The 27,580-nt window shown below is 42.7% G+C and overlaps 1 protein-coding gene across 1 annotated transcript in view; it reads right to left on the reverse strand.

Annotated features, from left to right (window-relative positions):
- AMPH (amphiphysin) overlaps positions 1 to 27,580 on the reverse strand; it is a 198,525-nt gene that overhangs the window by 170,377 nt on the left and 568 nt on the right. The gene's annotated exons all lie outside the window — the stretch shown is intronic.

Genomic DNA, 27,580 nt, shown 5'->3' on the forward strand with positions numbered 1-27,580 from the left:
CCTGGCAACCAGGCACCTGAGCTGCCTGGGTGATTGACAGCTCTGCCAATCACCCTCTCAATCACGGAGCACCTCTGTGACTCCGTGACACCCACCATAAGATTTTTCACTGACATTTCAAGAGAGTTTTATGTTTTGTGTTACACAACAATATACAATAACAAAAAACAAGGGGCTAAACCATTATATATTTACTCTAGCTGTCCAAACATTGACAACAGTACCAATTACAAGTCCCCACTTCTGCCTCCCCCACCACTATATTGAATATATTTTTTTTCAAGGAAGAGAGAATAAAAGGAAAGTGGGGTTTGTCTGAAAAAATGTAATTTTGTTTTGGTTTGTGCTTTCAATATACAGAATATTAAATATTATGTCCATTCAGTATTTAAAAATACATTGGCTTAGGAGCTAGTCTGCATTTTGGGTTTCATTACATTAACTCTAAATTAACTTTGTAAATGTAAGGAATTGACAATCCAAAAACCCCGCTTCCAAAATGAGTCAACAGCAAATGCTACTATGAAAATACTGTTAGTAACTGAATACTTGAAGTATATTTAATTTCATGAAGTGTTACCCATTTCCTTCTTTCTGAAGAAAGGGGGAGAGAGTGAGCGAGCACACATACATGAATATTCATACAAGCTAGACGAGCACTGAGTGAGCTGAATTCAGAACCCAAAGAGAAAAATATACCATATATACAAAGTTGGTATATTTCCAGAATCACATGATTTATACAAAAGTCTACCAATTACTAGACGAAGGTAAAATAAAGCATCTGATTCTTTTGTTGGGGTTTTTTGTTGGGGTTTTTTTTTGCCCTACTGCTTCTGTAACTATAACACAACTATTTTACACATACTTTGCAATAATGTAAATAACTACATATAGCACTGGCAAGAGAGAATGAGGACCAACGAGCCACAATACTTAAAACAGAAAACAACCATAACAAATACTGAGGATTGGAGTTATAGCCATGCTGAGAGAGAGAGAACAGAGAAAGCTTTTTATCCCCCCCTAACTCTATAGGTATGCACAGGCAGCAGCTTTAGGTTTCTCCCCTGAGCAGTACCCAAAAGGGACACTGCCAAAGTGGTATTAGCCACATTGTAGGTGCTTAACTGTGCATTAGCATAGTTTACTGTGAAGTAAGCATGTATGTCTATACATTCACATGCTTACTACCCAGTAAACTGCCCTAATCCCAAGTAAATTTGCTATCTGCAAATGTAAGTAGCACATTTTCTCAAGATTAGTAACAGCACAGTAGCACTCATGTCAACACATGACTGGGAACAAATTTTGCTCCCGGTGAGCCATCCATCGGGGGTAAGAGATAGCTCCCTGGCCCTGGGAACTGCCTGCTACCAGGGTGGGCTCTGGCACAGAAGCCTGGGTGGAGACCATGTACCCCTCCCCCAGCAGCAGAGAGCTCCAAGCCCCCTGCTCTGAGATCACAATCAGGGAGCACGGTCTTGGAGATCTCCCAGACCCCACTCCACCATTGTGATCAGAGAACCGGGAGACCCTTATCCCCCAGTGCCAGCTCCGCAACCACAGGACTGGTGCTGGGATAACCTTTATCTCCCAGCGCCAGCTACACAACCATGGGGCAGAGAACTGAGTGGGAAACAAGCTTCTCAACTACAGCCCTGTATGCAGGATGGGGGCTGGGAACTATTTTGGTCAGGGACAGGTCTCAGCCCCATGCAGTAGATGGGGCAGAAGGCTGGGACCTACCCCTCCCCTATAGCTGTTTCCAAGTCCTTGGCCCCTGATCAAGGAGCCAGGGTCAGGAGCTCCTTGCTGCTGGGCAGGAGGACATGGCCCCTGCTGCAGCAGCAGCCATCCCCATGGAGCCAGGAGAGGTCCAACTCCTGGCCTGGTGCTCCCTGCCAGCCCTGGGCTAGCACCTAGGAGAAGCGTCAAGCTCCCCCTGGTGGCAGCAGGGGCTCACTGCAGTGCTGCAGGAAACCTGGGGTAAAGAGCAGCAAATCTAGTCCCTAATCCCCACATGTGTAGATGCCTGCCTGAAAGTGCTTACTCCAGTGTACCTTACAATGGAGTAAACTTAGGTCAGATCAGTGCAGTGTAGATGCACCCTATATATCCTCGTCCTGACCCTGGCATGGCCCTTCCTCCCCCACAATCATACTTCTTCAACAGGGAGGAAAAATGAGTAAAGTGGGTAGGTGCCCTCAGATTTAAGTACCCAATTTAAGTCACGGTTACACCACTGAAATGAAAACTTAACTGATATTTGCTAATCACTAAGAACTACATTAATGTTAGCCTTTGACATGTACATAAGCGGTATTATAGTAAAAAATCCTCATTAAAATTGAAGCAACTACACAAACAGGACAGTCTCCACTAGAAGAGTGCCCCCATGGAGGCTGTGAATATCTGATGAGCAAGTCTCCCTGAAGCAAAATGATTCCAGTACTCCAGATGGTTTGCTCAACTTAGTCCTTTACACCAGAAAAATCCTACAAGAACATTTTAACAGAGATGCTCATGAAAACAATGAATGTGCTCTGAACTGTCAAGTGTTAAGGTGGGTTTTTTGTTCATTTTCCCCCTCCTCCCCCACTTTAGATACATTTATGTTCAATACCTGGACAGTAGATTCTGAAACCAGAGAGAAGCAATTTTGAATTATTTTTAGGCTGTATTTTTTCACCACAATGAACCGAATCTTGCTTTGTTAAACTATTGTAAACAGAGCAATTCAATTTGACCTCCTAACCAGGGACCTGGCAGAATGCACATTTATGTGAATAAGAATTTTTTTTATTGACTTCAGCTTGTGTTGAATCAGATACTTATAGGTTTGATTCAGCAAAGCATTCAAGTATGCGCTTAGCTTCAAATTAATTAGATGTATGTACATGCTTAAATGTTTTATGGAATAGGGATGGATGGAAACATGAGCCTAACTGTGTTTTGGAAGCAGTAGCTCATATACTGCTAAAATGGGGGCCATACAAGAAAAGAAGTAGACTGTCAGGTATCATAGGTGGACTGACAGGGAGTAATAATTCTAGCTATGGTACCATTGCACATTCTTCATAATGGGAAAGGCAAGGAAAGCAGTAAGGCCTGTAAGGGAGCAGCTGGATAAAAACAATGCATACAGAAGGAGCCACACAATGAAATCAAGTCAAGAGGAGATACTACTCTTTGTGGCCACAGGGGGCACAAGAGCAATGGCCTCAAACTTCATCGGGGAAACAGAGGTTGGATATTAGGAAGAACTTGCTTACTATGAGAATAGTTAAGCATTGGAACAGGCTGCCCAGAGAGGTTGGGAATCTTCATCCTTGCATGTTTCTCAGAGGAGTTAGACCACGGGTGGGCAAAATGTGGCCCGGAGGGGCCCTAAAAAATTTAGAAAATTAATAATGATAAAGACCAAATGGGCTCTGCCTCTGGACAAGGGTCTGCATAGGGGACATGGGCACTCTTGAACAGAGCCCTGTGAGGATGTTTTCATATCAAGATGTGAGCAAAGAACCTTTTTACTACCCCAGAAAAAAAAATCACAAATTTAGACCAAAAATGAAAGGATAGGAGGGGAAAAATGTATGCAATCTTATTTCTCCCAAAAGAACCATGTGTGAAAATGAAAGAATACAAACATTCATACAAAAGCATGAATGAATTCTTGCTTGCAGAGGATAATGTAGTAGGACAAAGAGAAATTCAAATATGAGTTATACTGTCTACAGGAACTTTGTTGAACAAAACTGATTTACTACAAAAAACATCTCCCATCCAACCCTGACATATGTGGGCATATCATTCATCATTACTGTACTCCACAGAATTGTTGTGAGGATTAGTGATACAGAACTTCCACCATGTAAAGTTCTCGAAAATGCTGCATAACTATTACACCTGTGTTTCAAATGAACAACAGTAATTATTTATGTATGTTGGTAGAATTAAACTCTCGGTGATTTAAACGGTGAACCAGCTTATTGGCACCAAAACCAATGAAGAAATTCTTAATAGTATGCAGTTGTGTGATAATATAGCCCTTGCATAGGAGAAAGAGGTCAGCGAGACCTTGGCCTCTATACATACTGTGCAAATTTGGGGCTATACTCCCCTGTTAGAACTACTTTATTCCAGGAATATTCTCCAAAACACGGTAGGAGTACTCATGAAGTCAAATAGTATTATAAAAGCACGGATGTCTAAACTGGCCCTGAACGAGCCACAGCTGTTTGTGGGCTACATTAACCTATACACACTATCAAAAATAAAGTGCAGCCCTCAGTTACACTCAGTCTCCCCAGTTGACTCCAGTAGAATCTGTAAGCAAACTAAAGGTACAGTTGGACTCACAGAATAGCTAATGTGTCCACATAGGTGGACAGACTTTTGTACAGTATTGTACAGTGGTACAGTGACATTCATCACATTTTTGTACAGTTCTATTTTTCCTCCTTTTCAAGATACATGTTTCATAAACCTGCCACACTTTGGGAAGACATCTATTTTTACACAGCAGAATGCAAACACTATGGGCACATCCATGTGAGAGCACACGTGCTTCTTGCAGCATCTCAAAGCCCTCCGAGACGCTGCAAGAGGCACGTGTGGGAACAAAAAGAAGTTCTCTGTGCTGCAGATTTACAATGCTGGGGCAAAATTAGACCCCTGGATATCCACGGGTCAAAATAATCCATGGGGGAAAAAAGTGGGGCAGGGCACAATCAAGGAGATGGACCTGGGCTCCATACTGGTAAGTAGGGGATGGGGGGGATGGAGGAGGGAACCATGGGGGGACCCCTGCTGGCCCCACCCACTCCCCTAGTCCCCAGATCGCTGCCCCACCTGGCCCCCCAGCACCCCCAGTCATTGCCCTGTCCAGCCTCATCCCCTGCCTGCCCCACCCAGGCCCAGCATCTCGGCGATTTAAAAAAAAAAAATGCCCCACACTCACTGGCAGTAGCAGTTGCTGTGAGGGTCACTGGGGCCACATGTCAGAGCCCTCCTGCACAGCAGAGAGCCCAGGTGACAGCTGCAGCAGCCCCAGCTGCCTAACAGTGCATGGAGCCACACAGCACTCTGTCGACCCCGGCTGCACCCACATGATGGGGCAGTGGCAGTGTGGGTACCAGGTGGCCAGGGCCAGTCCCGCTGCCCCATGCCATGTGGGGGGGCTCTGCCACAAGTCCCCAGTGACCCCAACGGCGGCTGCTACTGCTGGTAAGTGGAAAGCATTTTTGAGGGTTTTTTAAGTGCCAGGAGGCTGGGGCTGGGCAGGACAGCCATTGGGGGCTGGGGGAGCGAGTAGGGTGTGGGGCCGGGTGGGACAGCCATTGGGGGGCAGGGGGTGCAAGCAGGGGGTAGGGCTACATGAGGCATCCATCAGGAGGGCTGCAGAAGCTGCCAGGGTATGGGGCCAGGCAAGGCAGCAATCCAGGGGGCTGGGGGAGCAAATGGGGGGTGAGGCATGTGGGCCCTACAGGGCGGTAGTAGCCCCTGTGGGGGCCATGTGGCCCCTGTTGGGCAGGCTGTAACCCCTGTGGGGGGCTGTAGCCTTGTCGGGGGGGTAGTCCATGAGCTGTGCAGGGGAGCTGCGCCCTGCAGGGAATAGGGGACACACCCCTCCTGAGCAGTCCCCCACAATCCACCCACACCTACCTACACACCCCACGGCCCCCCATATCCCTCCACGGCCACCCACATCCTCCCACCCCACTTCCCACTCCCCCCAGCACACACCCTGAGTGCCCAGCTGCCAGACAGGATGAGACCTGCTGACAGGAGCTGCTGCTGCAGGGGTAGCTGTTCCCTGCTGGGTAGTAAAGGGGTCATAGGGAGCTCTAATTGCTGTATGGTAAGAAAACCAAAGGCAAACAGCAAAACATATAGGTATTTAGAATTAATTTTATCATGATGATAGAGACACTGGTAGGCTTCCAAATTGTTTTAACACTGTAGATATATCAATAAAACATTGCCCAACTGATCGCTGTCTCTCTGTCTCTCACTGTCTCTATATATATAGTGATCTTTTGTTTTAATCATGGAGGAGCATGGATTTTGGGGTATTTGACAGAGTGACTTTAGGATTTTTTTTTATCAGGGATGCAAGTGGCAGGACCCAGACAGAAGAGCCTACTTAGAGCTGGCACCTTGTACCCAGCTGGAGGTAGCAGACCTCTGGCCAATTAAGGCCAGGAGGACATGCTTTGACAGTTCAAAGCAGGCCACTACACTGGGAACATCTTCCGGGAGACAGCTACCCAGATGGCCAGACAGGGGCACACATGGCAGTAGTGCTGCACAAAGGCCAGCCCTGCAGCCACAGTCCACTGGTAGCTGGCCCAGAGGGGCAGAAGCCTCTACTTGCTGTGCAGTCCCCATCTGGGTCTGGCAGGTGCACAGCAGGTCACAGCCAGGCAGCAGCCCTCACTGCCAGACTGCTGCAGTGGGTAAAGGGTGCAGGGAACTCTCAGGGCTGCTTCAGCAGTCCAGCTGGCACAAGGTACCAACTGGCTGGGCCCCAGAAGCTCCTGAGAGCGAGTAGCCCTGAGCTACTTGACAGGGCAGCTTGTTATACTGCTGGGGACAGCATAGGTGCTGGCCCCGGGCTCTAGCTCCCCTTGGCTGCAGATCCAAGAGAAGCCAGGCAGGGTTACCCCAAGCGGCACAATTTGCCCCACACCAAAGTGCATGTCCAGGTACGTGCGCTGAAACAAAAAGCCCCAGTTCAAATTTGCACCCCTTCTATCTGAGCTGCTACAAGCACACGTGCTTGCATGTGTGGATGTATCCTGTGGGTACATCTACAAATTCATTGTGACATAATTATGGCATGTTAAGGTAACTTTAATGTGCTGTAATCGGCGCTACTGCACATTAGCACAGATGAACAGTTTTTTTGTGATGCTACTGCACATTAGACAAAATCTACTGCACATTAGCGCAGACTTTGCCTGCCATGCTAATGAGCAGTAGTATTAGTCTTCTGTGCATTAAGCATCTCATGTAGATGTGCCCTGTGTAACCTAAGTAACATAATAGGCCAGTTTGTGAATTCCACTTATATTTATTACAGTGAAAGTACAAGAGGACAATGGTTTTAGTGCTTATCAATCTCATCAAAATATCTAAAAACTTTCATTTTTTAAGTTTTGGAACTCACCTCATCTGGCATGAAGTACCATAATTCTACTTAAGTCAATGAACATATGCCGAATAATAGCAGCTGAAGATCTTACCCCCACATTTTTTTTTAATAAAGAGCCAAAAAGAAAGCCGCTTTAAAATAATATTTACCTCTTGTATTTCTTGTGACAGTTCTTTTTTATGGAAAAAAAAATTAATTGTATTTTGTAAAAATAGGAAAGAAAGGATTTTTAAGTGGTTACGAGTTCTTAGGATTTGGCCCATATAATTTCTGTCTATGACTAAAATGCAACAAACAAATACTGCATAAGTGTGTCCTAAATGAAAAGGGAGCAATCAAACTACATGCATTTTCCAACCACCATACAACTGATTGGTACAAACAGGCAAAGAAAAATTACCAAGATTAAAAACAGTGACAGACGGTCCCAGACTGATCTATTAAGCCCTCTGTACTTATGCGTGGGTGTTTGTTTGTAGGGGGGGGAAGGGGAAATAGGCTGAGGTGAGTCAGTCTGCACACGGTCCTTGTGAAATTTTAGCACAAAGTCAGTGTCGGGCATTTCCCTGCAATGGGATGTGATGGGTAGGCAGGTTTACTTCAGTCTGCTGGCACAGGTACAGCTAGCTGAATACCTCGTGGTATCAGCAAAATACGAGTCTGCTGATGAACAGAATGAGCAGCTTGCCTGATTGTCATTGTCTGCATAAATCATTCCGAAAAGGAAAGGTCAGTGAAGAAATTTTTAACTGTGCACATATCCTCTGCTAGTGAAAACCAGCACAATCCACTCAAATTTGCAAAGCTTCATCAATTTACAATACCTCAGGATCTGCACCCTTGCTTCTAGCACTGACTGAAAACTAAAAAGCACTTGAATTTTCAGAACATACTTGTGTGAGTGTGTGTGCATGTACATACATATATAAATATGTATTAGAGGAAGCGAACCATTAAGGCTAAGTACAGACAATCAAAAAGCCTGAGGCTGAATCGATTCAATCTTTGCAAGTTAGTCTAAGCTGCATAGATTCAACCAATAAGCCAGTAAATAGACATTCACTTTTGATTCCAGAAATGCAGCCACATGCCTGCAGTGGCCCAGGCCAGAAGCTGGTGGGCACTAGACAATGCCTTTCTGCTCAGATAGCTTGGGCCAAGGATAGCTTACCCACCCTGCAAGGGGGTAGGGGGCTTGGGGAGGTGCAAAGCAATTTGGGATGCCCTGGGACTGGAAGTTAACTTGAATCTGAAGGGGATCTGGGACAGAAGTTCAATAAACTGATTTAACCTAAATCAATGAAGTCAGATACTACATCCATCCAGGTTGATCTTAAATTGGTTTCAGCCATTTTGAAAGCAGTTTATATGCACTGATTTCTGTTGTGTTAACAGGTTTGAACCAGTTTTCCATCACTTGTACCAGCTTGTATGGAAATTCTGTCCTTAGCCTAAGGATTAAATTCAGGCTTGTGAGAGCGACAGAAGAGCAATGAATCCCTAGGGTCCTGTATTAGCACTGGACAAGAGCACTGGACTACATTTAACTGAAAAACTGCATTGTGCTGCCACTTGAGCTCAATGGGAGCAGCATATAGCTCCTAAAAGGACAGTCCGCACTACTAATGCTAGTCAATGATACCAAATACAACACAATTTACATTCAGACTAATTTGTACTAAACAAAACCTTAAATATAGTGATGTACCTAAGAAATAATACTCACCAAACTACCATGGAATTCAGTGGGAGGGGAAACCGCGCAAAGTCAAGTTTTACTATAACAATGTGGAACATAAATACGGGGAGAAAAACAAAGCGCCTAGCTGGAAAGTTAGTGACTCTTTCTCATGCTCTAGGTAGGCCCGTGGATTTCAGCTGACTCTTCACAGAGTAAGATACTATTCATTGTGGCTTTGAATGTTTTGAACCATAAGAAAGATAGTTCAGATGAGGAGACAGTTCCCAGGTTTACCCACACACAAACAAATCTCTGCCTTTTCCAAAAAGGAAACACGAAAAGGAAGAATGCTACCAGTCCAGTAAATCTTCAAAGGATTGGTCATATCTCAGATGAAAGTATATAAAGTTTATCGTGTCCTTGGTAAAATTAGCTATTGTAGACTTTAGCAGAGCAAGCAATGATACCCATCAACATATCCCAGATTGGAAGCTAGCCCATTGTTCTGAAATTATGATGCTCTTGACTATATCTCTGGCATATATAATACAGCAGTAAATGGAACGACAGTTTGCAGTACGTATAAATTCTGCTGGCAAAGCTATTGGATTTTAATTGTTGACTTTTATTTTTAATTCCAGTACTGCAGTAATTATGGTTTGTTTGGTTTTTACACCAGTCACATCAGCTTTCACCTTTGTTCAAGGACATTTGAACTACAACTCACCTTTTCCTTCATCCTCTGGCATATGCAAAAAAGATGTGACCAAAAGGCCCAATAAACTATTTTCCTCTAGACAGCTCTACAGCTACTTTCAGCCCCAACACAGGCATTATGACTGCTTAACATAATACATCAGTGCATTAATTCAGTTTTACACTAGTATAATCTGACTGATATCAAACCCATTATTTTCAATGCTTACCAAATTGTAAATGCTTTAATTCACTGTTATTTAATTTTCATAGCATCATAAATTATATAAAAGTTATCTAGCCATCTGTTCATATCCTACATGCATAACAAGTGCATACTGCATATGTTTTTTTTCCATATCTTACATGGAGATGTGGCAGAAATTACTAAAAATAAATGTATATATTGCACATAGGCTTGCTAACCTAGCATTTACACTTTTTATCTTAATTTCAAAACAAAATATAAAAGAACATTGTAGGCAAATTTAATCCATTTATGAAAATTAGTAAAAGAGTTGCACTTTCCTATGAAGCTAGCAAAATTAAAAAACAAAAAACAGATCTAGCTGCATCAGCTATTGATAGATCCCAGTGGCACCATATAGAAAGCTGGAGAATTTAGATACTGGAGTATATTCTGGCCAGTCTCTTAGGGTGGCCTTTCAGCACCTTTGTGCTACCATAAAATGTTGAATACTGAATTTAATCCTAATAATTTATTAAGAAGCTTTAATATCTGCGAACATACATTTTGCACAGTTATTTAAAGAAGATATATTTAGATCTTTTGAAGGGATACAGCATACTGCAGGTAACATTAAAATCCCATTTTTCCAATACCTGCAATTAAGCCACTTTTCAACACAAAGAAAGGTAAGCCACAGTAGAAATCTGACAGAATTTGGGAAAATATTGGTGATGCCTATGAAACACACAGGTCTATTGTCTTTGTTATATAAAGCAATTTTAACCAGCCATATGAAAGTAAAAACACTGTTTATGACAAAGTGGGGTTATTGACACTGGATCATAAATTAGTGCTGAAGAATGGGAAGCCATCTGGAACAACAGTCCTCACATCCCTCTACACAATAATAAAATAAGAATGTTTTAAAATCCTGTATCAGTGGTAACTCACTCCACTCAAAATTAAATGCATTTATGGTATAGGACCAGGCAACTAACTGTTGGAAAGAACGTGGTCATTTGGGAGGATCCTACCATATACTGGATGTGTCCCAAAATTAAACTGTTCTGGAAGAAGACTGGAGACATGATGAGGGAAATACCAGGATGCCAAGTATCAGATAACACCTTAAGCTAGGGACAGAAGTCATACATAAATGGTTTAAGTGATCAGAAACTGGTTTAAACCTGCAACACAACAGAAGTTCGGTACACATAAACCAGTTTCAAAATGGCTGAAACTGGTTTAAGATAAACCTGGTTAAATGTAGTATCAGACTTAACCATAGGCGATGTGTAGGAGGAGCATGGGGGGCATGTGCCCCCCTCCCCAGTCAGTGATCGGCCACTGGTGCCCCCCAGTATCAGGAGGCACCAGTCGCCCATTGACTTAACTGATCTGGGTTTAACCAGTTTGTGAAACTTCTGTCCCAAACCCCATTCTGGTTCAAGTTAAATCACAGTCCCCCAGCATTCCAGCATGCTTTGCAGCCCTGGGCTGGGCGGTGCTGTCTGCTCCAGAGAGCAGGGCTAGCCCCACTCCTCTGCACCCTTGCTGGAGCAGTGCGGGCTGGCTGTGGTTTTGAACTGCAAATCCCAGAGACCTCGGGGGCAGCAAGAAGAAGAAACAACCACACAGCCCATGCTAGCTATGTGCCAGAGAGCAGTGGGTCTCAATTTTTTTTATACCAGGACCCATTTATAAACATCAATGGCCAGTCCCAACCCAGTGCCCCTCACTCCCAACCTGCTTCCCCCTCTCCCCAGGCCACAGCCCTCCAGTGTGTGGGGCATGGGGTGGGCGTGTGGAGCAGGGAGGGCCACATGCAGCCCCTTGCAGGCTGGGCAAGCCATAGTTTCCTACATTTTTCTTCTTTAAAGTATAATCTATTTTTAAAGTTTGTTCACAACCCTTTCATACATTCTTACAACCCACTTTTGAGTCGCAATCCACAGGCTGAGAAATGCTGCTCTAGTGCCTTCTGGTCCGAGGCACTGGAGGCATGTGGCTGCATTTCCTGAATCAAAGGTAAATGTCTAGTCATTTCTGTTTCAATTTGACCTCTGCAGTTTGGACCATGGATGGAGAACCTCTGGGCTGCCGGTTGGCCAGGGACTCCATTTTTCAGGCGCCCCTGCCCACATGGCTTGTGCCGGTCACCATGGAGACCTCAGCCTCTCTGGCAGCACATGTGGCAGAGCAGTGCAAGGGGCTGCTCTTGAGCTCCTGGGAGCATGGGATGGGGGCAGCTTGCTCCGTAGCCACGATCTGTAGCCTGCACATATGCAGGGGTCATGCAGGGGCAAGCATGCAGGGGATTGTGGCTCTGCCCAGGCTCCTTGCGCAGTGACAGCCTGTCTGGAGCCAGGGCAGAACCATGATCCCCTGCACATATGTCCCTCCCCAAAGCGTGCAGGTTACAGATTGCAGCTCTAGATCAAGCTGCCCCCCGTCCCACGTTCCTGGCAGCTCTGGAGCAGCTCCCTGCGCTGCTCTGCCGCACATGCTGCTGGCATGGCTGAGGTCTCCATGCAGATTAGCACAAGCCATGAGGACAGGGGTGGCTAGGAAATGGAGTCCCCAGCCGACCGGATCTGGCCCGTGGACCAGCCACTCCCCATCCCTGGTTCAGATCGACCTCCAAAGACTGAATCAGTTCAGCCTCAGGCTTCTGGACTGTTTATACTTCGCCTTAGTGTTCCTAATGAAACTTCCTGAGAATTTTGCAACAAATAAATGTCATAGGGAACTGATTAACCGTCTTCCAGAGGCTGCAAGAATTACAACTGTGAAGGTCCCGAAGAGAACTGGCACCCCTAAAATCACTGACTGGTTTTAAAAAGGTTGGGGCATTTTAATAATGAAAGGGCTGTCCTATCAAATCAGTATTCTCCAGAGAAGGCAAAAAGATGCTTACTTGGAAATTTGATGGAATATTTTTGTATTTGCTAATGGAAGTCTTACCATTAACATTAAAGGGTGCTGGGTCAGGTTACATAACCACCATCACAGACATGTCTCTTCCCTCTCTCTTTTATATTGTTATGTGATTTATGTGCTGTTTGACTCTTCATATTGGATACAATTTATTTGAGGTTACTGGTTGCTTCTTAAAGTTCCTAACATATACAGAGAACCATCAATATGACCATACAGAAATAATGTACACAGCTTGACTATCATCATTATTATTATTTACCTTACTTTGTATTATTTATATTACCATAGCACATGGCAATCCTAGTCACAGACCTAAACAATACATTACTAAGAAACATGGAATAAAAGCTCAGTTCATTAGTCAATAAGGAAATTATATTTATCAGTCAATGTGAGAGGCATTAGTCTCATCATACCAAGGACCTAAGAGTTGTCACATCTTTGCAGGCATAATGGCAGAGGAGGTGTAGGGGAGGAAAGGAGCCGCAGATAGTGCCCCCTGGCATCGGAGCAGGAAATACGCAGCCTCCTGCTTAATTAACATCTATTAATTAATTATGCTAACAAGGCATGGCGGGCGAGGAACACAGGCGGTTAACCCAGGAACAGGTGAGTAGGCCACGGTTGAATCGGCCCCAAGCAGGCCCTGTTACCTCCATATATGCTTTAACCATTCTATTCCTCTGAAAGGTGTTGAAGTGGATGTGAGCAAAACCTACACTGAAGTACAAGGTTAAAAGTAATTATCTGCTTACTACTGTTACTGAGCACCAGCACCCCTAAATTATATCAGTGAGTTCCGTTTATCCTCAACTCTTGTCAAAAATTGCTCTTTGTATATCAAGGGCCCAAAACCTTAAATAACAAAAAAGCTTTTAACAAAAAATGCTTCATAACACTATCAGATTGCTTCAGTTTAGGATGAAACAGCTCATGTACTATTTCTGTAACTAAACAAGGCCTAACTATGGACATAGGTGTCGCTTATTATGGACCAAGAAAGAGATCTCAGCTTTTACATTATCTTCTTCTGAATGTTTTTTCATGATTTATTTTATTTTATTTATGACAGTTTTAATGCAAACCAAGCACATTCATCACAATCCACTAGAAACGCCTTTTGTCAAGTTTTAGTGATAACACCTTGCCTGAAGCATCTCTCAAAACACTTGCTTCAAGGAAAGAAAGAAGAGAAAGAATTGTTTGCACTGGAGATTAACTTTCCACTTAAAGAATGGTTTCAAATATAATAGATCTTAAAAAAAAAAAAGAAAAAGAAAAATGAACCATGGGGCCACATTAATGAGTAATATAATTTGCTGATGGTCTTTCAGTTGATCAGATACTGAGTTCATATTTACATAATGGACAAGGGAAGTTATCCCCTTTTGAAAATAAGAAAATGATTCCCATGGAAAAATGCTACCAATCAGCTGTTGCAAATATTTCTAGGCTTAATGCTTACAATCCAGGACAGTCCCATGAGAAGAGTGAGACTACTCACACATATCATACCACGTACAAAGTGTCTAATGGATGTGCTCCGTGGCACTCTTCAGAAAACATGCAGTGGTCTGGTTGCCATGTACCCCACTAGATTTAATCATTAGGGTGAAGTTGCCTGCAATAGAACCTATTTATAATGTGTTCTTTTCTAACAACCCTAAGAGTGCAATGTCTCCCTCAAAACATACAGTTAAATAGTGTCCAATTTGTGCTAAAAATCCAAATTCTTTTCTTAATCATCATTATGTAAAAAAGCCATGAACTGTCATTGCTTAAATTCTACCATGAATGTTTTATACTGCATCACCAACCAAGACAGACAGTGTTTTGATCTACCCTACAATGACAGCTTTTGCTGAACCAATGTCAGCAAAAGCTTTTACACAATTCTCTGCTAATGCATTTCAAACTTGGAATCACCATTAATGGATGAAAGAAGGGAATGTCACATTGATGTTTGTTTAAATCCTTGGCATCTCTTGCCAAGGAAGCTTGTATTTGAGATGGTTGTTTCAGAGTTCTGTCTACTTATTCACCTGCTGTAGGAATCAAACAAGCAGCTCCTTTCACATAGGCTAAACAGTAATGACTTGCAGCTCATCAAAAGTTTCCTACTATTTAAAGGTGGCTCCTTAGGAGTTTTGTTTTTTTTAAAGACTATGTCACAAAAATTAATACCTGTTTGTGAGCTAACAGCTGCCTAAAATCTTTTCCTAATTTTTTATCGCTCTGGCAGTAATTCTCAGCCAACTTGTGAGTCACCATTTGGACTTCTGTTCCAACATGAGATTTTATAACAAAAACTACTAGAATTATACTTAAAACAAATCTAATGCTGGAAGGCTGCTTAGAACAAGAAATACTGGAGTAGCCTTACAAAAAATATCATTAGCTCTCAAAAGACCCAGCCTGGTTTCTTTTATTTTGTTACTTCCAGGTAGATAAAGAACTTGTTCCAATCTCATAAACTCAAAAACCAAACATAGTCTGTGTCCCAGAGCATTTGTGTTTAACATCTACCCTAAGACTAAATCCAGAGAACCAGTGTCATTAGGTCAAGATCTAAATCATTCAAGCCAAACTCCCATTGCAGTCAGGTGAACATTGCCTCAGTTAAAGACCATAACTTTAGCCCACAACTCATTTCTGAAATATTTGGATTTACGCTGTTGCACTCTATGTACTGCTGCTTTAATTCCTATTCAGCCGTTCTCTTCATGATTTTTACCCTTCCCTGGAAGTACTCCACATTGACACTGAATGCTGAATGAATGGAGGACTTTTCAGTCTGGGATGTTTTCAGGCAAAGACCAAAATTCTCAAAACAACCATCCTTGACCTTCAATATGCTGATGACTGTGCCATCCTTATGCACACTGAGAAAAATCTTCATACTGTGCTGGATCTTTTCAGAGAAGCCTACCAAACTTTTGGCCTCTCACTCAACATTGAGAAAACTAAAGTGTTCTATCAACCTGCTCTGGACCACAGTTACGCCCCCCACCTCCCCAAATTACCATAGAGCGAAAGACCTTGGAGGTAGTCGAGCACTTCCGCTACCTTGACTGCCACTTCTCTCAGAGAACATTGATGACAAGATCCAGCACCGGACCCAATGAACAAGTACCACCTTTCAGAAATTGCTTTGTGATGTTTTTATTCATTGCTATCTCCAGAAACACACCAAGATCCAGGTCTACAATACAGTCATCATCCCCACTGCCTTCTACAGATGTTAAACTTGGGTCACCTACCATCCTCGTATCAAGAGCCTGGAGATGTATCAGGCTCCTGAAAATCTTTCACATCACATGGGAAGATCCCCACAAAAATGCCAACATCCTTGCTGAAGTCAATGATATCACCATTGAGTCAGTGATCCTCAAGCACCAACTGCTGGGCAGTGCTTGGGGATCCCCCTTGCTCCTTGTAGGTGGCAGCAGCGGTGGAGAAGGCGGGGGGTGCAACCAGGCCCAGCCTGGCCTCAAAATGGAGGGTATTGTGGGGGTTGTCTGGGCCCCGCAACAGCAGTGGGGGGGGGGGGCCAGGCTCAGCCACATGGCAGAGTGGGGGAAAGGGGGAGCGCTCCCCGCTCTGTAGAGGAGGTGGCGTGAGGGGGGAATGGGGTAGTGGCCACCATGGTGAAGGGAGCAACAGGGGAAGTGGCCCCAAGCCCAAACTGCTGGAGGGAACGGGGTCAGGCCCAAAGCAATGGGGGGGGCGGAGGAACAGGGTGAGGCCTGAATTGGGGGAAGTGGGGCCAGATGACAGGAGCAGGGGCACAGAGCCAGATGCTAGGCTCTGTCCCTGCCAGCCCCCTGGGTGGAGGGAGTGGCCCCAGCCTCAACATGCTGATGGCAGGGGTGGGGGTAGTAAGACTAGCCCCAGGCTTCCATCCCCATCTCCCCCAGTAGGCTACAGGTAGATCGGCCAGTGGCGCTGGCCCCCTGTCCCGCCGCAGTAAGGCCAGCACCGGTGGCCCCAGCCCCCTGACCCTGCAGGTGGTGGCAACGGAGTGGATGGTGGACCCATCCCCACTGTTCCCTGGAGGCCAAAAATGGAGAGGATGGAAGGGCAAGGCCAGCACTGCTGGCCACACACCCCCAGCCTTGCAAGCAGCAATAGAGCAGAAGGGGGGCGGGGGCAGCAGACAGAGGGAGGGCAGCCTAGCTCTGGCCCTGGCCCTGGTCCCAGTGTTGCGGGGGAGCAGAGCCGGATGCAGGCCGCTATCCCCAACCGCCCCCAACCCATCATTTTTGACATGCAGTTGGCTAGTATATTTCATAAAGACCTAAACATGATATAATCAATTCAGTTCTTACCACCCGAATCAGAACCATTACTCTCCCCCTGCTATTTTACATGCATTCCCATTGGCCTATTTTTAATTATCCACTACTTTCAATTTCAATGGAACATCAGCATTTAGGAGAGATGGGGTTGCCTTCTTCTGTAGCATGGGGTATGGTTCTTTCACACACTTTAATAGGGGTAGTAATTAGCTATTTTTCCCACTGTTGCAGTTATAGGACATAAGCAATCACCTTCTCTCCATGCCTTTTACCTGTGGCATGGTATAGAGTGTTCTTTGTGGGTGCTGACACATGTGCAGCTTCCTGCTGTAACTCATGGCGCTTTACAGAAAGTGCCATGAGTTGCATCAACCCCCCCGCCCCCCACACCTGACCCAACAAACATTTGATGTTGGCTCAGGGGGGTGGAGGATAAGGTCCACTTTGGAGCCAATCCAGAAGGAGCTGCATGTCTGCAGCCTCTCTCATTGCAGGCTGGGCAAACCCCAACCTGAAGCTCCATCTCCTCCTTTCTCCTATCATGCAGACGGCATCAGGTGTGGGGCTGGGCTGGCCTGCATCAGCCCAGGCCTGATCAGACAGAAGTTAATGAAGATGCTTCGCTTTGGACTGCCTTCATCTGAGCCCTCATGTAATGAGGTTTATTTTGTCACATGACTGGGGACTTCTAAAACACTCTGCAACTATGCACTTGTGTCAGAGCATGGCTATAGAGCACTTGCAAGGAGCCAATTGCATGACAAGTGTCACTTCTGTCAGCACCCTGTGTTGCAGACGTTTTGGGGACAAGGGTTTGGAATGGCAATTTTGAGGATCCTTTGGTTAATGATAGCCTGAAAACATAGTGGACTGGACTCAATAGCTTGTGAGGCCCCTTTTAATCCTATGTTCCTAACAGTAGATTTCATTTCAGTGGAACAACACATAAACTTTAAACGAGCCCAGGATATGCGCAGCAGTTGCACCAGTGTTAAAAGACCATGTTGCACACCTCTAAAATTGATTTACCAAGGCAAGCTAAACTGCTGCAAGGCCAGTTTAAAATATGTAAAAGTAGCCACATACAGCAACATGCTGGTTTAATTAAATTAAATTCCCTTTATTTGCACCATGGCATTTTCTATGTGACATGCCCATAGGTACTTTGCTGATTCAAGACCTATTATACATGTTTTACAGCTGAAGTGTCTAAGTGTGATTCTACGCTGAAACATGAGCATGAAAAATGGGATCCTTCTGATCTGCCCTCTAAATGCTTCCCACCCACTTTGGAGACAAATACAAGTTTTATATACTTTTTGGCCATTTCAAGATCCCACAAGTTACCGTGTCTGGAAGCATCCCCCTCCAATATCCTACGCTGCTCCATACAGCATGACTCTTGAACCAGAAACAGTGTAGCAGCCTCTACACAACATCCAGAGTACAATTTTCTCTCCTTTAGTGTTGTAAAGGCAACATGTCCATGAGTCACTCAGCTGGAGTCCATACTCATAACTATGCATTATCCAAAGAATTAGCTACCTTATAACGATACTACAGGCCAATTTCTATCCTTAGTTACACTTGTGCAACCCTTTTGTTTTCTGTCAAGTTATTCAGATGGGAATGCAGGTAGAATCTGGTATGTTTATTAGCAATGAGATATTGGCCACTGGGTTCACAGATGTTTTTTTCTTCAAAAATGTTAGTTAAAAAAATTAATGATTATGATATCTTTGCTATTATTGAAAATGTATAATATAGATGGTATCTTCATATAAAGATGTAATTACAGATTATATCTTCAAATAAAACATACTCGTGTGTGCATGCAATAAACCAGTCTTAATTTAAATAAATGTTGCAAACTGTTCCTGAAAAAATGGGGCATTTTTGGCATAACAGAAAAAAAAGACCCTGCAACCTAAGTGGATGATAGCCCTGGTCTGTGGCCAGGTCAAACTCTACCTGTTGTAGGGCCCCATGCACATACTCTGCCCCTCACCAGGCCCCTTTCACACCATCCTCTCTCACAAGGCCTCTTTCACGCTGTGCACCCTCACTGGGTATCTCACATACTGCTCCTTCCCAGGCCACTCCCAACCTGCCTTACTCCACACAGCACTTTGGGTCCCCCTCAGACCTTATTCTACACAGCACTTTGCACTTCCCTACTCACTTTCCAGGCAGATATAGCACTTCAGGCCATCCTCTCACAGACCCTACTCTACGTGACCAACAACCTTATGCCTAACTCAAGGCTGAACTCAGCCTCTGGCCCCTCTCACATATAGCACTTCAGGTTGACCGCACACCCTACTCTGTGTGGGCCTCCATGCATTTCTGTCCCTTCACTGGAGCCATTGAGGTCTTTCACCCTATAGGGCACAGGTGCCTCTCCTAAGCATGCCTGCCCCCCCTAACAATAGGGTATTTCACCCTGTGGGCTCAAGTGTCTCTCACTAGGTGTGCCTGGCCTCATGCTATCAAGGTCTTTCACCCTATGGGTTCAGGTGCCTCTCGCTAGTTGTGCCTGGCCCCATGCCTGTCCCTACCTCATGGCAACCCACTAGGATATGGAGGTTGCAGTTTTAAGGTGTCCCTACCTGAGTTTCACTGGGGAGGCAACTAGTCTGCCATTTCTGGGGAACTGCCCCGCCATGAGCAGTCCCACCAGGCCATCCTTCCCCAGCAAGGTGCAGTTTTCGGTCATATCCAGGACCAGGAGCTCCATCCCCATAGCTCCTTCCCTTACCTCCAAGATGTTCCAAGCAGCAGCTCAGCCAGGTGTTGTTATTCTAGCTGAGAGCAGCAGGCTGCTGCTCCAGCTGTGAGGCCTGGGTTAAAATGGACAGGAAAATGGACTGTTAAAGGAGAGGAGTCAGGTGACCTGAATTCTAATCCTGGCCCTGCCAATGACCTGCTCTGTGATCTCTGGCAAGTCACTTTGCCTCTTTCTGCTTCCCATGCCACCTCTGTCTACTTAAAACATAAGATCCTTAAATCGGAACTCATTACATGTTTGCAAAGAGTCTAGGTACAATTGCCCCCATCCTTAGATTAGGTTTTTAGGGGCTGCATTATTGCAAATACCAAAGGGTAATTACTGAAAAAGCAGAAAGAATAGAGTGGCAGCCAAGAACTGCAGTACTCTGGACCAAAATATTTTCCTATGGTTCTACAGATACCTTAAGAATATACCAAAAACATCTTGCATATGTCTATCCTTTCTCTTACATCCTGGAATTGTCAAACACAATCCAACTGGCAAAACAGCCTTGTGTGACATAAGACAATTTCACATTACTGCCTCCCTAGTTGGGCTTTGATTTCTGATTCTGGAAACTATTGACCAAGGCGGCATTCATTGTACCAGGATTAAATTATCTTGGATCCAAAAACAGAAATGGCTTAGCATAGCGCAACACTGATGCAGCAGTGTAACAAGGGAAAAAGAGATGCTGCACTTGAGATGTTCAACACTAAGTTCATTTGCAGCAGCAAAAAGTGAACGTAAATAAGCCTAGTATTCCCCCCTACACTGAGGAAAATCTACTTATGTAAAGCTTGCAGAGACAGTAAAGCCACCACTACCTCTGTTGCCTCTCCCACCCCAAATGTAAGTGGAAGGAATGGTGCATCAGGGATGGAGTGAACAGAGGTACAGTGGAACTGACCTTCATTCTGGCCCAACTCCTCACTGGCATAAACATCTCTGCTTCAGAAGCCTGAAGACACCAAAGTTATTGGGCGAAAGTGGAGAGGGGAAAAACTATTGCAAGAAGCGTGATGGTGCTGCCTCACCAATCATCCATTCAACAGAGTACAATTATCTTACAAAACAGACCATGAGGCTGAGAGCTCCTATACACTTCAGTCATTTATGCACTTAACCAATATGCAGATAACTAGAGTTTGTTACAAACTAAGCAGCACGTAACAAACTGGGACTGCCATTGTGTTTGGCAATTGAATGATTTATGCTCTTACCAGATACGAGCATAAGTGGTATACACTATACACTGTATACCATGAGAACTGCAGGTCAGCCTCAGTACAATGTATTTAAACTGCAGGTGTATATTATGCAGAACTATATTCCTGTCAGGGTGGATTAAAATCAACAATAAAAAAAAATTAAAAATCAATTTTTTATTTAAATCAGATTTTTGTATTTAATCATATTTTGTTAAGTTTTTTTTAAATAAACATATGAAGATTGTTTTAAGATATGCTAAAGCTCAAAGATATCATCATGGAATAGAGATTATAACTTCTAATTATATACTATTTGAAACAATATATTCATGTAACTTTTTTGGAAATGTTATAAATATGTCACAACAGGCCATGGACTACATTAGGGGTCCAATCTTTTCCCAGAGACTTGTCCATAGATTAGTGAGGATTAAAGAAAACACTCTACCCAACGGGACTCAGTGCTCAAGCTAGACGATCCCATTAAGCATCTCTGTGACGCTTAGTTTCAGTTCTCAAACTGTGGATTTGTGTCTCCAGAGATTGCAGGCAGACAAGGTTCTTTGGGTAGATGTGAGATCTTTTATTAGACTAAGTAAATAGCTGGAAAAATTGTTCTTTGCAATCTTTCAGGCACAACTGCCCTTCTTCAGGCATAGGGAGAGTTTGTCGTCTCCAGAGATAACATCCTTGTTAACAGTAGTATATGGAGATGAAAGATAAGACTGGATACCCTCCCAACAGCCCTATTGTCTTTCTGCAAGTTTGTATACACAGAGTCAAGCCCTTGCCTTTCTCTAAACGTGCAAAGTTTCAAGAAGCTAAATGAATAAAGGATATCAAACAACAAGTATGCATTTTTTTGTAGAAAACAATGATTAAATTGAGGCTTCCTGGTCAGTGATTTAAAACATGATTTAAATTGATTTGATTAAATCAAAGCCACCCTGATTTCTGTGCACATGCTCTTCACCAATTTGCTGCAATATAAATAAGGTTATCATGCCATTTTATAATGATAGCATCAGAGTGATGGTCCAGGAATTATGCAAGAAGCAAGGATTTCTTAAGGTAATATCTTTTATTGGAACCATTGTATACTTTGGATACATTTAGACAAGCTTTAAAATGTAAGACATTCTTCATCAGGTCCCTCCATCCCAACTATACAGTTCAGCCAATAAAAGATAATCACCTGAAGAAATCCATCTTTAATTACATAATCAACTTATCTAACATTTTAAAACAACTTTAGCTGTTTTAATTTCGGTGCAAACCAGAACAGATAACATGCCAAGGGTTATTATATTTAAAAATCAACTTACTACACATCTAATCTCAAACATCATGGGCCATGCAGCAGCACGCTCATGAATACCACACTGGAACTAAAGTTTTAACCTGGGCGAGCAAATCCACTGTCAAGCTTGGTTTGAATTCAAGCTGCTGATCTACGTCACTGCAGTGTCTAACAGCTGCCACATTATACCCTAGAGAGGTGAAATTTGTAAAACACTATGGAAACCCTTAAGGAAAAAGGCACTTTTAAAAGAGCTATAATCAATATTCAAATAGCTAATATACTTATGTAACAAGGAAATACGTTCATACTAAATGTCTTCGTTACTATTCCAGCCCATCCAAATGAATGTGTGGACATATGTTTAGACTAAGTGCCTTACACTTTTAAAAATGAGATTTCAGGTTCTCAGTTACTCATTTACTCTTGAAAATTTTACCCTGAGCCTGCAAATTTAACAGTTTGGGTGGTGCTCCTATCAGCTGGCACTAATAAGCAGCCTCTGGTGGGTTTGGGATGGAAGGTCTTCAGGGAAAATATTATATAAAGCATCATAAGTCTATAGGCTACCCACTTCTCTCAATCTCAAACCATTACCTAGATAGTTGGGTGCCAACCTTTGAGGTAGATGTTTCATAAAGTAGCCCTGGGCCATCCCCAGGTGCCACTCTAATCCCCTTCCCTGCCTGATCCTCTGTGTTGCTTTCTGCTTCCTGTCCTATGTGCGGCTGTGCTGCCTGTCCCAGTCTGCCACATACGGCATACAGAGGCTGCCCATACCACTTGTGGCACAAATGCCACGTGTTGGCCACACCTGACGTAGCTCATGGCAAAGTCAAGGCCAGTGGGATACTGAAGTCCCACGTTTGGTCTGGGATTTAAAACTGAGTATCCAATTATTTGAGATTGTTTAAAATTACAATGCACTTTTTCAGTATTAGTCTGTTCAAATTCCAGTTTAAGTAACTGTATATTTCATACAGTTCTAACTTAAAGAGATTTTCTCTCTCTTTTGGAGTCTTAAACGGTTTTGTAATGTCACTGCAGTGTCAAACAAATGCCACATTATACCCTAGAGAGGTGAAATGTTACAATTTGTAAAACACTATGGAAACCCCCCAGGAAAAAGGCACTTTAAAAAGATCACAGTAAATTCAATAATATCGACTCGCTCACATCTACATCTGAATTTTTAAAAATCAAGATAATCGCATCATATAGTATGAACATATTCATGAATGCTATAGGTTCAACTTAATGCTTGATTTTCCTAGTATTTAAATAGCCAATATACTAAGGTAACAAGGAAATGAGTTCATCCCAAAGTATAATTTCTGTCAAACACTGTGCATCGGTCCAAAAATGTATTGTGTGTGTGTGTGCACTAAATGAATTACTAGATTTAATATTTTTCCAAGAGTATAACAAGTTGAAGATCATGACATTTGTCATTAAAAAGGTAACTTTCCATAAACAGGCTATAGGAACTGGGATCTGACCTCTGACACTGATCCCTCAAGATAATAAAGTTCTTGACACAGATACTGTAGTAACTTAAAAAAGCATAAAAATATTTATAATTCTGCTAGACTATTAAAATTTAAGGATAAACTGAATAATAGAACTCATCCCCACCTGTAATTTTTTTATACAGATAGTACTCTGAAGTCAGTGTGGTTACTTCTATAATATGTACATCACAGACAGTCAAATTCTATTTGTGAAGTCAGAGATCAGACTTTTAGGCATTTCAAACTTTGTTAGTTTATGTCACTCCCATTTAAATTATTTTCAAATGTTAATGTATATATTTAAATAGATACACGTCCATATATAATACATATATGTATTTATACAATATTAAATAAATCCATATTTCAGAATCAAATTTCTGATCCTCATTTTTAGGCAAATTTTCATTATTTTGACAAAAATTAGTTAAGGGGTTTTGTCTCATATGACCATTAAGGTAATCCAAAGCTAATTGGTAGTTATTATGGAAGACAACCCTGTATCACAAAGGCAAAAAAAAAAAAAAGAGACAGCGAGAGAGTGCAAAGGCATGAATGAATATGGAGATATAAAATAGTAAGTGGGTATTACTGGCAAAGGGCAGGTAAAGAATTTTATGGGGTCAAAAAGAAGACTGGCTATAGTATGGATCCATACTATGGATTTTAAAAGTGAAAACATAACACCACATAGTAAAAACTATGACCTTCTGTAGCTATGATTTACATTATCACTAGATCCACAGAGAAAATGTATTCCCCAGTAAATAAAACTTATAGTAGTGTCATTAATATTATACATTTCTATTACACTACATTAATAGTACATGCACACACATATATACATGCAAATTGAGTCTGTGTGAGATTGCATGCATGTGTATACACAGCACAAGTTAACTTTGCTCTAGGTCGGGGCTTTCAACCTTTTTTGGTCGGTGTGCCCCGGTGGCCGGTCGAGAAGCGGGCAGTCCCCCCTGCAGCCGGCTGATGAGCAAAACCAGAAGTGCCGGCAGCTTCTCCTCGCTGCTGTCGCATACCTCTTGGGGCCTTCCAAAGTACCCCCAGGGGTATGCGTACCCCCAGATGACAACCCCTGCTCCAGGTACCTGAAGGACTTCACATGAGCCTGTAAGTACTCAGGGCCCTCAGCTGGCCTGCATGGTCCATGATGAAACCTGTGCCAATACATCTTGACTGTTATTATTACCTGAGCTCATGAATGTCTACGCATGCTGTAATCATACCTCAATGACTGCAGTATAGACATAGCATCGAGAAAAACAGTTCATCTGCAGTACATGCTTCACTGCTTTCCTGGATTGGGTGATATTGATACCCATTTGATAAACAGCAGAGATATGAGTGACATGATGAATTGTATATTTTTCCTACACCTTTGATCCTTTTGGCTACATTCTGATTGCTATCCATATCTCCAACACTTATGAAGAACTTGAAAACCTAGTTTTCCTATCTTTAAATAGTAGTGGTCTGAATTGTAAGATGGCAATGTTTAGCCTTTGACTAATACCTGGTTTAAAAGTCCAATAGTTTTGTGACCCTACATTAGAAATGAGCATTTTGTGGTCATCTGTAAGAAGAAATACAATATGTGCCATTAGCTTGTGACAGCTTCAGATATTAAATCCTAAAAGAATTACATTATTTATGGGAGTTTCAAAATATTGGCATATTTTTTCCTCTCTTCAGAGCTATGCAGGGTAAAATATATGGCACCAAGATAGCTGAGAATTATAGGCAGCAAAATAAAAAAAAAAATGTTACTGGAACTATTTTTCATACCTCTCTAGAGTGCCGTTATGTAAAATGTGTTGCAATACAAAATACACAATGGTGCAGATTTTGTGTGGTATTCAACTGGGAAGATTTGCATAACTCACCCACGACTTTGCTACTCGCATGCAATGTAGCAGCTAAGAACTGATGCTGGTAAAACTTTCAGAGTTTACAATGCCTGTAAGTGTTTTCCTCACATAAGTGTCCACATGCAAATATTTTTTTCCTGACCTAATTGAAGGTTGTCTTTATGCTTCCATAGCTGTGAGAATGTTAAAGCCAGTAAAAAAAAGTTATATGACAGATTTACAACTACTGGCTTCATTTAATAAAGGTTCATGAAAATCATCAAAAACCAACAGGGTCCTGATCCTGCAGTGCTGACTCTTGCCAATTCCCTACTGACTTCACTAGCAAGTTAATCTGAATATGGACTATTGCAGCACTGGGCTCTAAGCTTTTTTAATAACAACTAAAATGTGACTGACCACATGAATTTCCTGTCAGGAGTAACCTTTTTAAGAACTGAAAAAGCAATCCCATTTGCAAAGCTGGCACCAATCCCTTAAGCAGTACATGAAGTAGCCCCGATGGTAACTGAGACAGGTGACTGAGAAAGCAGCTAGAATCACCTCTGTTGCTGGACTGCTCAGCTGTCAAGTGAACACAGAGAAGAGGATCACTCCAGTTCAAGACTGGCTGGGGTGGATATTAAAGGAAATACAATCCTCTTAGTGTGCTGAAAGCAGGCATGTGTGGAGGTGGGGACGAGGCACAGCCAAACCTTTATTTCTGTGCACGGATCAGAGCGACAGATGTATTCCTTCTAATAGGCTGCTGCATGCTACCATTTGGCCTAAATTCTCTTGATAGTCTGCCTCTCTTCTTATGGAATAAAAGCAGCGGGAAAGGTGGGAAATATGGACTGACTGGTCTAAAACAGTGCAGACCTGTCACTTCTGATGGAGCTGGGTTAATTTACACCTGCAGAGGTGCCAGAGCAAGATTTGCCAATACTTTCCTCAAGAGAAGAGACTCCAGGACAGCCCAAAGGGTGGAGGGACAAAGAGAAGGGGGGCATAAAATACAAGCCAGCCACACTGGGGCCACAAGTTCCCTCCCCCCCACAACTTAGAAGGTGATTCATCCTGCTTAAGGCAGAGAGAGTGTTTCACGCAGGGTAAGAAATAAATGGGCCACTAACATAATATACTATACCATAATATATTACTATATGCTATTGTATCATATCACATATATCATACGTCACATCATACCATAGCATGTGTCATACAATACTACACATTCTACCGTATCTCATATTATGCATCATATATCACATACCACATCATGTCATGTCAGCTAGCATGTGATACGGTATGTTATATCTTACAATAACATACAATGTCATATATCATACGATATGATATGCTATTATATAACGTGGCAAAATATCATATCCTATAGCATATCATTTCATGTCATGTCATATAATAGCATACCATCATATATAACATCATACACCATATATCTTAACACCATACAACAGATCATATCACATCAGATATCATATAATATCATATATCCAATAAAAGCATATGCCATTTCACATACGTCATATAATATATGCTGTATCATATAACATATACATTGTACATTGTATCATATTGATAGACACCATGTCACATCACATCCATCTATCATGTCACATCATGGTACCATATATTGTACGATATCATATATCTTAGACAATATCATGTACAATAGATGATATCATATCATGTGGTATCATATATTATATGATATATTATACTATCATATATGACATAGGATATCCTATGATATCTTACAGCATATATGACATACCATGTCATATACCATAAGGTATCATATATCATGTCATATGCTAGAAGATACCATAAGATATTGTATATCATATATGCTATAAAAGATCATAGGATATCATGTCATATATGATATCATATAGCATATCATATATGCTATAAGATATATCATGCCACGTG

This window comes from Crocodylus porosus, unplaced genomic scaffold, assembly GCF_001723895.1.
Source record: "Crocodylus porosus isolate Cpor-Errol unplaced genomic scaffold, CroPor_comp1, whole genome shotgun sequence".
NCBI classification, from domain to species: domain Eukaryota; kingdom Metazoa; phylum Chordata; order Crocodylia; family Crocodylidae; genus Crocodylus; species Crocodylus porosus.